At 64.4% G+C, this 15,162-nt stretch overlaps 1 protein-coding gene across 1 annotated transcript in view; it reads left to right on the forward strand.

The window, feature by feature from the left end:
• Positions 1–13,957: 13,957 nt before the first annotated feature.
• The window catches only part of ZBTB46 (zinc finger and BTB domain containing 46), a 59,196-nt gene continuing 57,991 nt past the window's right edge, over positions 13,958–15,162 (forward strand). Inside the window, exon 1 of the mRNA XM_044262635.1 lies at positions 13,958–14,014. The gene's annotated coding sequence lies outside the window, so the exon portion shown is untranslated. The remainder of the gene's footprint in view (positions 14,015–15,162) is intronic.

Genomic DNA, 15,162 nt, shown 5'->3' on the forward strand with positions numbered 1-15,162 from the left:
AGGAGGCATTTCTAGTCGTCACTGGTGCAGAGGCCACTCCCATCACTGCAACCCAACACTGTGATCACGTCACCAAAATCCGCGATCCCTCCCTCGCTCAGTGACAAGCATCTGTGGAGAACAGGCTCCCCACGAGGTGTGCTCAGCGCTGCTCACGTCCACGGCCGTCTGTGGCCAGCGTGGACGAGGTGTCTGCCCTTGGGGAGCGGACGGTCTGATGCGGCAAACTGAAAACAAACACAAAGATTCAGAAAACGAGCCATAGAATGGCCTAGCAATCCTACTCTTAGGAGTTTACCCACAAGAAGCGAAACAGGCTCACACGAAGCGTTGTCCTTAAATGTTGGTAGCAGCATTATTCAGAATGTCCCCAAACTAGAACAACCCGAATGTCTGTCAGCTGGTAAAGGGACACGCAAGCTCTGGTCCACCTCTTCGATGGAAGGAAACGGCGGGAACTCCTGATGCGCGCGGAATGAATGGATCTCAAAGCACCGTGCTGACTGCAAGAAGCCGCGCCCAGAAGCCCAAGTACGACCGCTCGACCGCTCGGTGCGCACCCCCAGCAAGCAACAAACCACAGCGGGCCTGGGGGGCTCAGCCGTTAAGCGCCTGACTTCAGTTCAGGTCGTGATCCTGGGTCCTGGGACCAAGCCCCACATCACGCTCCCTGCTCTGCCGGGGAGCCGGCTTCTCCCTCTCCCACTCCCCCTGCTTGTGTTCCCTCTCTCTCTCTCTCTCTCTCTCTCTGTCAAATAAATAAATAAATAAAAGAAACTCTAGGGTTGGAAGCAGACGGATGGCTGGGGGCCGGAGGGTTGACCACGGATGCTGAGAGATGGGGAGGACTTCTTTGGATGACGGGAATGTTCTACATCAGGACACTGGGGGTGGCGGCCACACGTTGGTGAAAGCTCATCAAGTCATCCGCTTCAACTTGGTGAATATCCGTGTGTGTAAATTACACTTCAGTAAAGCTTAAATTTTGGAAAGATGGAAAGACTGAGTGTAGCCATGAAAACATCAGGAAGGCGGAGCCAGAGGAGATGGGGCAGGGGGTCCGTGGAAGGGGCTGGTGTTGGGAGGCCGGCTCTCGGTCGAGGCGTCACTTCCTCGGTGGGAGAGGAATAGCGGCTTCGGGCGGTCACTCCAGACCTCACTCCCATCGGCTCTGCCGGTTAAGCGTCCCAGTCTTGCTTCAGCTCAGGTCGTGGTCTCAGGGCTTTGAGATCAAGCCCCCCCTTGGGTTCCATCCTCAGTGCTGAGTCTGCTTGAGGTTCTCTCTCCCTCTGCCCCTCCCCACCGTGTGAGCTCTAAATACATATACTGATCGATAGAGATCTAAAAAGAAATCCCATTTGGTAATTTTAACTTTTTAAGAAAAAAATTTTTTTTTTAATTTCTTTGACACAAAGAGAGAGAGAGATCACAAGTAGGCAGAGAGGCAGGCAGGGGGGAGGGGTGGAGAGGAAGCAGGCTCCCCACGGAGCAGAGAGCCCGATGCGGGGCTCGATCCCAGGACCCTGACATCATGACTTGACCCAAAGACAGAGGTTTCGCACACTGAGCCACCCAGGCGCCTCCGGTAATTTTACCTCTTCTGTAAAAGAGGCAAATCCCGACTCAAGCATAGACTGTTTTTAGGTGAGACGTCATTTCTGGCCCAGGTACCTAGAGCAATGGCCGGGGGCGTTTGTGTGGGGCACGAGACTGAAGCCAGGAGACTGGTGTGGAAGGGGTGGTGAGAACCCCCCAAGACTCCCCCAGTGGGTTGGAGTCCTGGTCTGGATTTACCACGGGCGGAGAGCCAAAGCCCAGGGTGCCTCCTGGGGCGACAGCCCACCTCGCTGTCCCGGTGGCCTGAGGTGGGCCAATGGCAGGAAGTGGCCCTCAGCTGCCTCCTGGGACCCTCGCCTCCCAGGGCAGTGAGCACAGCCAATCTCAGCCCAATAGGCGAGCTCAGAGAAAACCAGGCTCTGCTTCTGCCCTCAGAGGAGGGTGTGTGTGGGAACAAGGGGTCCCCACGGACTTCACCCTGGCTAGACTGTCCCTGGGGATCCTGTCCTGGCAAGGGAGGACCAGGGCCAGGCTGAGGCCTCTGCTGTAGTGGGGCAGTGGGCCCCAGGATTCGCCTGGAGAAGTGGCCCCTGGGTCAGAGGTTCAGCAAAACTATAAAGGCAGCAGCCCCCTCAGGGAAAGTGCCAGTGACGACCTGAGCCTGCTGGTCTCCCCCATGATCTGTGGGGTTTCTTGAGGAGGGGTCCTGGGGCTGGTGCTCCCCTGGGTGGGCCGATAGGCTCTTCTACATCCTGGCTGGCTATAGGGGGGGCCTGGACAGGGGGCCAGCAGTGTTCAGTTGGGGCAGGCTCTGCTGTTCTCCTTGGAGTCGCTTGAAGTAACTTAGACTGGCTGTCAGGACATTGGCCAGTTTTGGAACTGGTGAGCCCCAGGACCCAGTGACCTTTTCCCCCTGTGGCCTTGACGGGGGCTGGGAACCTCCGGCCTGGCGTCCTGTGTCCTGCCAAGAGGATGTCCTGTCCTCAGGCCAACTCCCCCGCCCTCTTCCATCCCTCTGGGGCCTCTAGGGGCAGAGGTGGGGGTGTGGGGGTGGAGGGGAGTTGGAAGTCAGCAGGCTGTTCCCCACTACTGGGTCCTGAGCCCCTCCTCTCCCAGTTCCTCCTGCCCCGGGACAGGGTTACAGGGACAGAGAACCCCCAGGGCAGCACCTGGGGTTTTCCCAGGACTAGACTTCTGTTCCCCCAGCGGGGCAGGGGTGGGGGGACAGCCGCTCTGGGGAACAAAGGCTGGGAGAGGACAGGGGAAGCAGGGAGCAGCGAAAAGGAAGGGGAAGGGGCTGAGCACACTCTGAGGCCACCTCTCGCCGGTTTTCCTGCCCTGAGCGCTTGCGTGTGCACGCATGTGTACGTGTGCATGTGTGTTGTGCGTGTGCGTGCATGTGTGCGTGTGCGTGCATGTGTGCGTGTGCCCTGCCGGGGATGTGAGGGAAGAAGGCGTGAACCAGCTCAGCTCCAGCTACTGCCACAAGCCTGCCTTCATCACGGGGACAGTGAGGCCTAGGCTGGAGGCTGGGGGAAGGTTCCAGAGGTTCCTGGGGCTGAGCCCCAGGGGGTTGCAGGCGGGTGGGGACGGCACTTGGGAAGTAGCCCATCTGCAGGCTCCTCCGGCTATGGATCTAGGGCGTGACCCCTCGACCTCCCTGCACCCTGATCCGGGGGTCCTGGGCGTCGTGTTTATGACTGCCAGTGCGTCCGTGCGCGTGTGTGCGCGTGTGTGCCTGCTTACCTCCAGGTGGGTTAGGTTTCCAGGGACAGTTGAGTGGACACACGTCTGTATGTCTCCAGATTGTGCCCTGAGTCTCGGTGTGCGTTTCTGTCAGGTTCCTGAGCACCGTACGTGGGTCCTCGTATGTGCTCCTGTGTCTGACTGTGTGTGTATCTGTGTGGCCTCCGGGGTATCTTGTTTGTGTGATGGAATGTTGTTTTCCCTCCAAGGTCAGGAACGACCAGGCCCCGCAGAAAGCCTAGACCTGGGGAGGGGTGAGGGGAGGAAGGCAGCCTTTTGGATCTCTCCTGCCTCCACCTCCACTCCCCTGCCAGGGGTTCTGTCCACCTTCTGCAGAAGCAGCTCAGCGGAGTTAAAAATAGCTCCAGGGCCTCTGGAAGCGGAAGGGGTAGAGGCACCACAGCAGAGGGGGAGGGGGCTGGAGGCACCCCTGCCCAGCAGGCGGGCCCTAGGTCGGACCAGCATTGCAAGGCCAACGGGTCAAGCTCCAGCAGGGTTGGAGCCACTAGTGAGGCTGCAGGACCCCCACCCTTTGTGGTTACTCCAGGTGGGCCCTCTTCTAGAGAAAGGCAGAGCCTGGCCTGTGCCCAGCTCGGAGCCTCAGTCCCCAGGGGTAGGAAGTGCCCCCCACCCCGAGATGTCGCCCCAGGGGCTGCCCTGTCCTGTCTTCTCTGCTCCCTCTGTGGAGGGTCCCTGGAGGTCCAGGCGGAATGCAGGACAGGACAGATGGCCCCAGGGAACACTCTGCCCTCAGGGAGCGGTCAGCAGAGGGTTTGGGTTTTTTCTTTAATAATAATAACTTTTCATTGAAGTACCATGTGCAAACAGAGAAGTGCCCGTACCCGACGTGTATGGCTGAATCCACGTTCACAAGCTGCGTGCTGTCCCTAGCCCCAGACCAAGAAAACGGACGTTCGTTGCCCGCCCCAGGGAAGCCCCCAGGCCCCACTCCAAAGGCCATCGCTCCGTGGTCTGACTGGCTCCGCCGGCCGCCCCTGTGTCGTGGGGGCCCCTCTGCCCGCTCATGTGGAGTCCGCGGCGGCTCCGCTCTGCGGCTGCCCAGCGTTCCGAGGCAGACTGGCCGTGTTTCATCTCCCTGCTCCACTGCCGCTGGGTCGCCCCAGGTCACAGTGTTACGAACGGGGGCTTTGCACATGGTGGTACAAGGTTTTGGTGAACCTGAAGTGCCCGTGGGAGTGGACCTGTGGTTTGAGCTGGCCACAGATGCCTCTGAGGGTCCAATGGGGGCGCTCCGGACACTCCCTTGGAAATGCTAAAATTTGCTCGGGGTTTCAGGGATGCCCTGGCCCTGGGTTCCAGAAACTCCAACCCTGGCATCTCCAGCCTTCGGGGTCCGTTTGTCCTGGCCAGGCAAGGTCTTGGACTAGGGTCCCCCAAGGGAGAAGCTGTCCTCCCCCCAGGAGGGCCGGCAGCGGCTGTGCGCCCTCCAGCAGCCAGGCACGCCCAGAGGAGGCGCTCCATCCTGCAGGCCCGCCCTTCCTTCCTCAGGAAAACCTGTGGTCTGATACGGCCTCCCTCCCGCCTCTGGTTCTCAAAACCACCCCGGCACTAGGACCCCCAGGGGAGGAGGGAGCAGAGCCCCTTGCTGGCTGTGGCAGCTGGGGCAGGGACCTGGTTCTCCACAGGGGCTCCTGCGTGGTCACAGCTGCGGGTCTGGGGGCCGAGAGGCAGAGGCGGTCATCGAGGTGGGATCCCAGCCCCAGGCGGGGTGGTCCTTTCCTCAAGCCCTCTGCAGCCCCTCAGCCTGGGCTTTTCCTCTGACCCTACCTGAGCTTACCTGGGGGGGCGGGGGAGGGCAGGGGGCCCAGAGGAGGGATATGGACCCATAGTTCTCCCTCACTGCCCAGCAAGAGCCCAGGAAAACTCCTTTCTTCCACTATGACCTTTTCTACCCCACCCCCGGGTCTGTCAGCCTTGGGGCTTCCCACACCACCCCAGGATGACCCCAGGCCAAATCCCAGCAGGAAAGAGGTGCCCACAGGATGTCCCAGACTCTGAACCTTGGTGGGGAGCCTCAGAGCCCACAATCGCTCCCCCTGCCTGGCCTGCCCCTACCCCGTGTCCTTGTTGCCCTGGTGTCCGTTAGACTGCCCACAAGACGGCATCTTCTGTGGCTGCTTCTGGGCCCCATGCTGTCCTGCTCAGCCCGCTCCGCTCTGTCCAGGAGCTCTTCTAGGTGCAGACTGATGCCCAGAGAAGTAAGCACTTACCCCAAACCAGACCCTTGTGCCAATCCCCATCCTGACTGGGCTGACCCCAGAGCCCTCAGGCTCTAGGACATAAGGGGATCTCAACATGGCCCTGCCCTCATGGAGCCTAGGGAGGGTGTGAGGGACGGAGAGAAGACATTAGCCCAGAGACAGGGCCCTGTCTGGGCAGCGTCCTCCGCCCCAGGGAGAGGGCCCGGCTGCGTCCAGGATCGGGAGTGAGTGCGCAGGGATGGCTGAGGACCAGCCGGTGCGGAGGAGCCGGAAAGTCTGTCGGGTGGAGGGACCTGCAGGTTCAGGAGCCCTGGCGCGGGGCGGAGGGGTGGGGTGGGTGTGAGCCCTGAGGTCCTGGCCCTTGCAGGCTAGGCCACTGGCGTGTGGGGCTGGTGGGGGCAGAGGCGAGCGCACACATGGGTGCCTGCTCACTCCAACCTCTCTCACCCGGGGCTGTGTGGACTCTGGATTCCTGTGTCCCGAGAGCCGCTGCAGGCGGAGGGCGAGGGAGGAGGGCTGAGGCTGTGCGAGCAGGCTGGCAGGCAGGGGTGCAGAACGCCTGACCCGCCAAGGATGGACAGAGGGGGCCGTATGTCCAAATGTCCCCTCATCCTTTCAGGGAGCACTCACTGGGAGGCTGGCCTCTGCGGGGCGGGGGGTGCAGCAGGGAGCCTTGCCAGCTCCGGGTGGGGCTGGTCCCGTCTGAGCACAGCCGGAGGGCACCCTGCTGCGCCTTGCCAGGGACCCTGAGCCCCAGAGAACAGACTCTGGGGAGAGAATCCTGGATGGGCTCTGGTGGTCTGAAGTGGACGGGGTCCCTGGACCACGGTGGCCTGGGCTCACTTTCCTCTAAGCAAGCCTGTGGGAGTTGCCCCAGGCCCAGGCACCCAGGCACCCTGAGGAAGGGGCTCTGCCCTGGCCCAGCCCAGGTCACAACTGCAAGCCTCAGTGAACAAGATGGGGGAGTGCCCTGAGGTGACCGCCCGCCCCGTGACTTCTCCTGACCCCAGTCATCGCCAGGAAGGGATTTTCCCCTCTGGCCAGGACCAAGCCAGCTCCTCTCCCCTCCACGGCCCCCTCCCCGTCCTGGAACCTGCAGCCCAGCCTCTCTCCCCAACCCTTGGCCAGCAGCCCCCAGATGGATCCCACGTCTGTGCCCCCTCTGGCTTCCCGTCCCGTCGGCCGGCAGCTGTCCTGCTGCCAGGTGGAGAGACGTCGCCTCTCCTGCTCCATCCAGGGTACGCCAGCTCGGCCTCCCCGAAATCTCTCGAAATCACGAGTACATCGAGTGTGTCCTGTTCAAAAGTCTCCAGCGGTACCCTGTAGCTTGTGGAAAAACCTGGAAGCCCCAGCCTGGGGTTGTTGGAGCCCGGCTCATCCCACATGAGCCCCAGGCAGGCCTTTATAGTTTTTTAAAGATTTTATTTTCCCGTTTGAGAGAGAGAGAGTGCACAGGCAGGGGGAGGGGGAGAGGGAGAAGCAGGCTCCCCGTGGAGCAGGGAGCCGGCTGTGGAGCTGGGCTCCATCCCAAGACCCCAGGACCACGACCTGAGCCAAAGGCTGATGCTTCACCGACTGATTTCCCCGAGGCGCCCCCCAGGCAGACCTTTGATGGGTTCGTCCCCCCAGGAGCGCCTTCTGGGCCGGGCTCACGGAGGGTTACCTACAGCCTCTTCCACCCCACCGCCCGGCCCGCCCGCCCACCCGCGTGTCTTGCCCTCCCTCCTGAGGCTGGAGCCGGACCATCTCTCGCTCCCCGCGTCCAGAACGGGGCCGGCTCACACGCGTGGGTTTGCTCAGCGGGGACAGAGGCACGTGCACGAGACCACACAGCACGCTCGTAGGCACCCTCGCACACTCGCCGTCCTGGACGGCCACTCCCAGCAAGCACGCGTCCACCGGCGCCCACTCACACAAACGGGAACAAACGGGAACAGGGACGTGCGTGGGGAGACAAAGGCTCACGGCGTCTGTCCTCAGGGAACAGCACGGGACACTGAGGAGGCTCGCTCTGACCACGGCAGCGGGCAGACACAGGTACAAGCCAGTGCAGCCCCGACGAGGCACAGATGACCCAGGCTCTTACTTGATTCCATTTATGTGAGAGAGCGCGGGAGCAAGGGCAAGGGGGGGCAGATGGAGAGAGAGCCTCGAGCACACCCCGCACCGAGCACAGAGCCTGACGCGGGGCTCAGTCTCTCGGCCCTGAGACCACAGCCTGAGCCGAAACTGAGAGTCGACGCCCAACGACTGAGCCCCTCCGGGGCGCCCCTTGCCCTGCCCCCTCCCAGAACCCAAGGAGCTTTGTCCTGCTCCCCAGACGTCCGACTCCTGGGCACACGGCGGGCTCCACATACTCCATGAATGTCGCCCGACCAGTGAACGAGAGGAGGAGGGAGGTGAGGACAGCAGGCTGCCAGTGGGCAGGGTTGGGGCCTCTCCACGCCCATCAAGGGGACGACACTCCTCCAGTGGAGGAGAGGGGCCGGTGCCTTGTCCAGGTAGGACAGAGCCCTTCATCCTGCAGGCCCCTGGGGGCCACGCCACCGGTTTCCCTCCCAGCTGCTGGGCCAAGTGGCCCCGGGGAAAATCCACCTCTCAACCGCCCAGGGCTCAGGAAAGGTGCCCGGTCTCCAGCTCTCCTCCTAGGATAGAACTTGGGCAGGCTGCAGACGACACGGCTCCCCAGGACCTCCCCCACCGTGTCCTGTTCTGGCAGCTCCTGGATGGGACACTCGAGAGAGCCAGGTGTCCCCTTCCGCTGAGGTGGCTATCTGTAGCATCGCCAGCGGCCTCTGCAACGTGAGCCCCGGGGGCTGCGGCCCTAGGGAGCAGCTGCGCTTCCCCAGTGGGGACCGAGGCCTTGGGCCCCCTTCCCTGCTCCGAGGCTGGCTGGCTGCTTCCCCGAGGCTGGGTTTCCAGAGTCTGCCTGAGATGGAATTACAGCCCCAAGCCTGGACCTGCAATAGGTAGGAGAGCCTCCTGGCTCGGCCAGGCGAGGGCCAAGTCAGCTCAGGTGCTAGCTGTGTGTCCCCCGGGGGGGGAGCAGGGGCTGTGGCGACCCCACGTGGGGGTGGGGTTCCCGGCAGCATCCCTGGAGGACAGAACACTGGTGCAGGGACCACAGGATGAACCGGAAGGAGGAGGTAAAAGGAAGAAGAGGGACAGGGAAATGGAGGACTGGACCGGCAGAGGGGCCGGGAGTCAGATGATACACTTTTTTTTTTTTTAAAGAATTTTTTTTTTTTTAATTTGACAGGCGGAGATCATGAGCAGCAAAGAGGCAGGCAGAGGGAGAGGGGGAAGCAGGCTCCCTGCTAAGCAGAGAGCCCAAGGCGGGGCTCGATCCCAGGACCCTGAGATCATGACCTGACTCAGAGGCAGAGGCTTAACCCACTGAGCCACCCAGGCGCCCCCAGAAATCAGATGGTAAAGGGACCTGGGCTGGTGCAGGGTGCCGAGGTGGGAACGCAGGAGGGAGCCTAGTGCCACCTCTGTGAGCTCAGGCTGACTTTTGACAGCTGAGACCCGGAAGCTGGGCCCACCTGGGTCTCTGGAAGGCTGGTGGCCCCCAGAGAGAGGCCCGGTGAGGGAGGGAGGCAAAGTGCCCCCGACCATTGCCAGGTCAGGGTAAGGTCAGTGGTCAGGCTAAGCTGTCCCCAGACGCTCAGTGGACAGCCCCCGGGAGCTGTCCCAGCCGGGCCCTGGCTGACGACCACCCTTGGGCTGGTCTGGCCATAGCTGGCACTCAGCATCAGGGCCTCTGCTGTCTTCCCTCTACTTCGGCTCTGTTCTCTCTCCACCCTTTCCCTCTGACAGCCAGGCCCTTGGCCCCCAGATGCTCCTCTGGCTCTCTGCCTCCACTGTCGGGCACCAGCCCCTCCCAGGGAACACAGCAGGTGTGGCCCAGCCTTGGTCCTCGAGGGAAGGTCTGGAATGCACAGACCTGGGTCTTCGGCCAGAGGGTGGCGGTGGGAGCCGGGGCTTGGGAAGGAAGGGTGCTGGCAGCTGGCAATGGCGTTTTGGAAGGACGATTGGGGGTGAGCACTTGGAAGGGAGATGGGGCGGCAGTTGGCCATGGCAGCTGGAGCGGCAGTTGGGGCTTGGCAGGGCCGCAGGCCTGGAGGACAGTTGGGGTGGGGCAGCCGTGGGGTTGGCAGGTAGCCCCTGGCCCCGGGTGACTCTGGAGGGTGGTCTTGGGGAGGCCCAGCAGGAGAGCAGGGCCAGCTGGCCGCAGATACAGGCTGAGCCAGGCCTGGGAGCTGGCCTGGGTGGTGCTGGCGGCAGCCTGGAGCCTGCTCCGTGCCCCCACCGCACCCCCCCCCCCGCGCCCCCGCAGGACCAGGGGTGACGTGCAGGGGGCGGGGCCTGCCCTAGCATCCTCGACCCTCCCGGCCCTCTGCTTCACTCCCTCCCTGTCTGGCTTCCAGCGGGGGCTTGGAGAGGGCAGGGGCAGGTTCTGGATGGTTCCGGGGGAGGGGGCAGGACTCCCAGGGCTGTTGCCATGGGGACGGTGAAGCAACACCACTGGTTGGGGAATAAACAGACAAGGTCTCCCGACTAGCGCCTGCGGTGAAGACAGCTCAGAAAACCCAGCTCGGGGAGGATGGGGCGGTGGCAGGGGCAGGTGGTGTGGTGCGGAAGGCGCTGGCAAGGGGGCCGCCCAGGGGATACTGGGAAGGGAGATGCAAAAGGATACTGCTGTCCCTCCTGTCTTTCCCAAAGCTCCTTCTAGGCTACGCCTCACAGGAACAAACCTGCAGGAGGCAGGTCCCTGCTTCTTGGTGGCATCAGAGCACCTGGCATGGGGCTGGGACCCCTTCCAGCTCCTCAGCCCTCCGGAGCCACACAGTGGGGGTGGAGGACAGGCAGGGGGCCGGCTGAGCACCTGCCACGGGGGGGGGGCAGTGCCAGGACCTTGCGGGGGCCCTGCTGGCCACACGGCTCCCAGATTGAGGCTGTCCTTCAAAGGTCTGGGGGGTGGGGGCGGCATGTATTGTGGGGCTGACCCACTTCTAGCCTCTGGCCCCCAAGCCCCCCAGTCCTGGCCCACTGGTGCTCATTCTTCCCAGGTCCCCTCTGTCACGAGACTTGATGCCTCTCTCTGGCAGACGACTCACACGTGTGGCTAGGGGTGAGTTTCCATGCATTGGCCAGTGCAGAGCCTGGATCACCCATTTCTTAACCTCCGTTGCCCACCAGCTTCTCCAGGGACAGCCTTCCGCTCAAGGCTCCCTATCCCCTGCCCCCTGTCAGACACTGACCCTGGACACTGGGTGTCCTGGTCACAGAATGCTGACGAGGCCAGAGCCTTGGTCCTCACCTGGGCCCGGAGCTGCCCTCACAGAGGCTGCCTGTTCACACATGGGGAAGGGTCAGCTGATCGTCAGGTAGCAGATGCGTCCCAGGGTCTGTGGCAAGCCTCAGGGGTGAGGGGCAGCAGGTGCCATCCGCATGGTCCAGGGCACCCAGGCAAGAGTGGGGTCTGAGCAACCCAGCCTGGCATCTGCCCACTCGGAGTCCAACCCTGGCAGCACCTTAGCCAGTGCCGGGCACTGGTGACAGTGGGGTCACGCTGCCAGGCTGTCCCCCCGGAACTGATGCACTGAAGGGGCTCCCGGGAATCCAGCTACTTCATCTCCCTTTTTCTTTCTTTTTAAGATTTTATTTATTTATTTGACAGAGAGAGACACAGGGAGGGAGAGAGCGCAGCAGAGGGAGCAGGAGAGGGAGAAGCAGGCGTCCTGCGGATGAGCGGAAGGCAGACGCCCCACGACTGAGCCACCCAGGCACCCTCGTCTCCCTTTTTCTCCCGGCTCTGTGGAGAGGCTACACTTGCTGCTGTTGGTTCTTTTCTTTCTTTCTTTTTTTTTACTTATATTTTTAAAAATGATTTTATTTATTTATTTATTGGAGAGAGAGAGAAAGAGAGAGCATGAGATGGGGGGAGGGTCAGAGGGAGAAGCAGACTCTGCAGAGCAAGGAGCCCGATGCGGGACTTGATCCTGGGAGTCCAGGATCATGACCTGAGCCGAAGGCAGTCGCTTAACTGACTGAGCCACCCAGGCTCCCCATGTTTCTTTTTTTTAAATAGTAAGGAGGGTTATTAGCTCACAGAACAATAGTCATCTGGAGGTGGGGTGGGCTTCAGGCGTGGCTTGGTCAGGGATCTTCAGGACTGTTCTTGGGTCGCCTTTTTGGTGTCCGCAGATTCATCACCGGGCTCCCCGCCCGTTCTTGGAGCAGAAAAGAGGAATCTCAGCCCTCAATCACTGGCAAGATTGCAGGGGTCAGGTAACCTTGATGCTGGGTAGGGAACTGGGCAGAGAGTCCCAGGGCCCTAGAGACTTACTCCAGGACGCAACAAGCCTTTCTAGCAAGGTCAAAAGACCGAGTGAGAAGGGTCGTGGTCCCCGCGAGACAAAGGCCTCCTCAGCAATGACTGAGCACCGCTGCGCGCTGACTGAGACGCGGCTCTCCACTCCTGCACGGACAGCGGGTATGGTGTCTTACAAGGCTGCTTTTGGAGGGTGTCTGAGGGAACCGCAACGGCTCAGGAGAGACTGGGGCTCTCTCTGGGAGGGACGCATCAGGAGTCTGGCGGCCCTCCCCAGTCTCCCTGGCCTCTTTCCCACCATGGGCCACAACAAAGGTGTTTTAGGAAGGCAGGTGGGGGGATTCCTGCAGAGAGTGCCCTCTGCCCCTCAGAGGGAGGAGGCAGGCGACCTGCCAGACCCTCCCGGAGGCCTGGAGACAGCCAGTTCTTAGGGCCGCTGTGTCCAGCCTTCACTTCCTGGCTGAGGAAGCAGCGGCCTCTTGTTCCAGACCAGCCGGTGTGACTGAGAGGGTCCTCCAAAGAAAGGCCTGGGAGGGGGCTCCCGGGCCGGCGGTGTCAGAGCAGGCAGCGGGAAGGGAGTGGGTTGAGGGTGTCCGCACAGCCATTTCCAGGCGCCGCTAGAAGTGAGGGAGTGTCCGAGCCTTTCATCGCTGGCTGCCAGACCGCGGCTCGCCCTTGTTCACTCAAGGAGAATTTCCCCCGCGGCCTGCCCTCCCGCTGCAGCCCAGTGAATGCCTCCTTACACATCCCGAGAGAGCGTATCCATAATGGTCCGCCGCCTCCCACCTCCCGAGGAATTCCGCGGCGCTGGGCCCGCGGGGAGGCAGGGCGCAGACGGCCGGCGGGGACTCGCCATTGGCTAGCTCGTGCTCGACTCCCCTGCGCGCCTGGCCAGCCACAGGCTCACCTCCCTTCCCACCGCCGCGCCCGCGAGAGGAAGCGAGGTGGCCTTTGCCCCGCACGGGCTAGCCAGGAATGTGGGGCCACGCTTCCCATTCAGCCCGCCCGAGGGCTCGAGGGCAGCGGGCGGTGAGGGGGGACGCGCAGGGGCCATCCCGGGCAGCGCGGTTCCAGACCGTTTAAAGGGGTGTGGGGTAAGGCCCAGGCGGCTTGTTTCCCGGCCCTTCGCTGGGGCCGCACCCGCACGGGACAGACGACGCGGCGGGAAGAACCCACGCGCGCAGCCGCCTGCGCTCCTAAGTTGGGCAAAACCAAAGTCCCCGGCACAGGCACTGTTACGCGCGGCCCGCGCCCCGAGGTGCTCCCCTCCCTGGGCGCGCCAAGGTCCCCCGACGGCGCGAGCGCGCAGCGCCCAGGCCCGCCTCGGCCCCGCGCCCCGGCAGAGCCGCGACAGCGCTTTCCCGCCGCGCGGCGCGAGGTCCGCACGGCCGCCTGAGCAGGTGGGGAAGTCTCGAAGTTTGCGAGACGCGCGCGGCGGGACTGCGCATCCGGCGGTGGGGACGGCTCGTGGCCCGGGGGCCCGCGCGCCCCCGAGGAACAGGCGCGTGGGCCAGGCCGGGTGCGCAGCCGAGAAAGGGGTCGGGGTGCCCTCGCCCCGCGCCTCATCTCGCGTAGGGGTGCTCTGCCCGCCGCTCGGCGCCCCCGCGGGAACCCGCGCCGGTGCTCGGAGCCCCCCACGCCGCGCCGCCCCCGCCCCCCGCCAGCCCAGGGGAGGGGGCTTCCCACAATGCCCAGCGAGCTCCAGCCCGCACTTCCGCTGTCCGGCCGCCCACGGGGGGGGGGCGGAGGAACCGACCCCCGCCGAGGCCCCCTCCCGCCCCGCGGCGCCGAGCCCGGGGCCCAGCGAGGGGCGGGGCCGGCGGCCGGGCCGGCGGGGGCGGGGCCCGGGGCGGTGGCCGCGGCCCGGGCGCAGCGCGGGCCAATCAGCAGCGGCCGGGCGCGCGCCGGGGGGCGGGGTCAGGGTCCGCAGGCGGGGCGCGCGCGCGGGCGGCGGGGGCCGCGGGGTTGGAGCGGGCGCGGGGGCGCGCGCCGGCCTGACGGACGGACGGACGGACAGACGGACGGAGCAGCCGAGGCGAGCGGGCAGCTCGGACCCGCCCGGACGCAGCGCTCGCCCGGCGGCGGCGGCGATCACCGGCGCCGGTCCGGCGGCCGCGGCGCCCGCCCTCGCCCGCGCCCCATGGGGTCACAGGTAAGCGGCGCCGGCTCATTGTCCGCGCGGCCGGGCAGGCGCATCGCGGCCGGGCCCGGCCGGGGCCGCTCTGAGCCCCGGCAGCTCCGAGCCGGGGCGCGCCCCCGCCGCCTGCCGCCCCGCGCCCCATGCGCCCCGCCCCGCGGGGGCGCCCTCCTGGCCGCGATCGGCGCGCCCCGGCTGTGGCTCCGGGGGCGGCGGTGGCGACCCGGCCCGGCGCCTGCCGATCCCCGAGCCCGGGTGGCTCGGGGCGGGGCGGGCGGGGGCGGCGCGGGGTCCCCGCGGGGCTGCGCGCGGAGGCGGTGGCGGCGAGGCTGCCCGGCGCCCCTCGCCCTCCGCGCCTCCTGCCGCCGCCGCCGCGATCCCTCCCCCGTCACCTCCGAAAGGGGAATTTTCCAGCTGGTAATTTCTGCTGCGTCAACGCCCGGCCCCAGGAGGCAGCCCAGGGGCGTCCTGGCGCCCCCCGCCCGCGCCGTCCCGCGCGCCCCCCGCCCGCGCCTCCGAGCCGCACCCGGACCCGCCCGCGCCGAGTTTGCCAAGAGTCGGAACTGCGGGAGGTGGGCGCGGGCGGGTCCCCGCGCCCCACCGGGCCTTGGGGGTCATTGTCTCCCCCTGACGCCGGGCACCGGCCTCGTCTCCATTTTAATTGCTGGATGAGCCAGGGCGCAGGGGCCTCGGGGCCCGGCGGCCAGAGGAGCGCGGAGGAGACGGGGCGCGCCGAGCGACCAGGGGCGCGCCGAGCGGACGGGGCGCGCGGAGGGAGCCGGGTCCGCCGCGAGCCGTGTCTTTGTTTCTCCGTAAATAGACATGTCAGTTTCACGGGGCGGCACGAGTCACTGTCTGACAACTCAATCCGATGGCAAATGGGGAATCTTCTGCGCCAGGAGGAGGGCTGTGGCTAGTTGGGGTTCCCCCGGCCCCGCTAACCAATTTATTATTTGTAGGTTTAACGGACCACGCACAATAGGGCTGGACAGAGGAGCCTGGGTACACACCAAAAGGGGTGAAGAGCAGGTATTTTCTGACCCCGAGGAAATACAAACAAAAGAAAGTTTGACTGAGATTCTCAGCGCATTTCCCCACGCTTTCCGTGATACAATCTCAGCGACGCATTTGTCGAGGATGACGGTGGCAAGATTGTTATCAGC

This window comes from Neovison vison, chromosome 8 (genome assembly GCF_020171115.1).
Source record: "Neovison vison isolate M4711 chromosome 8, ASM_NN_V1, whole genome shotgun sequence".
NCBI classification, from domain to species: Eukaryota; Metazoa; Chordata; class Mammalia; order Carnivora; family Mustelidae; genus Neogale; species Neogale vison.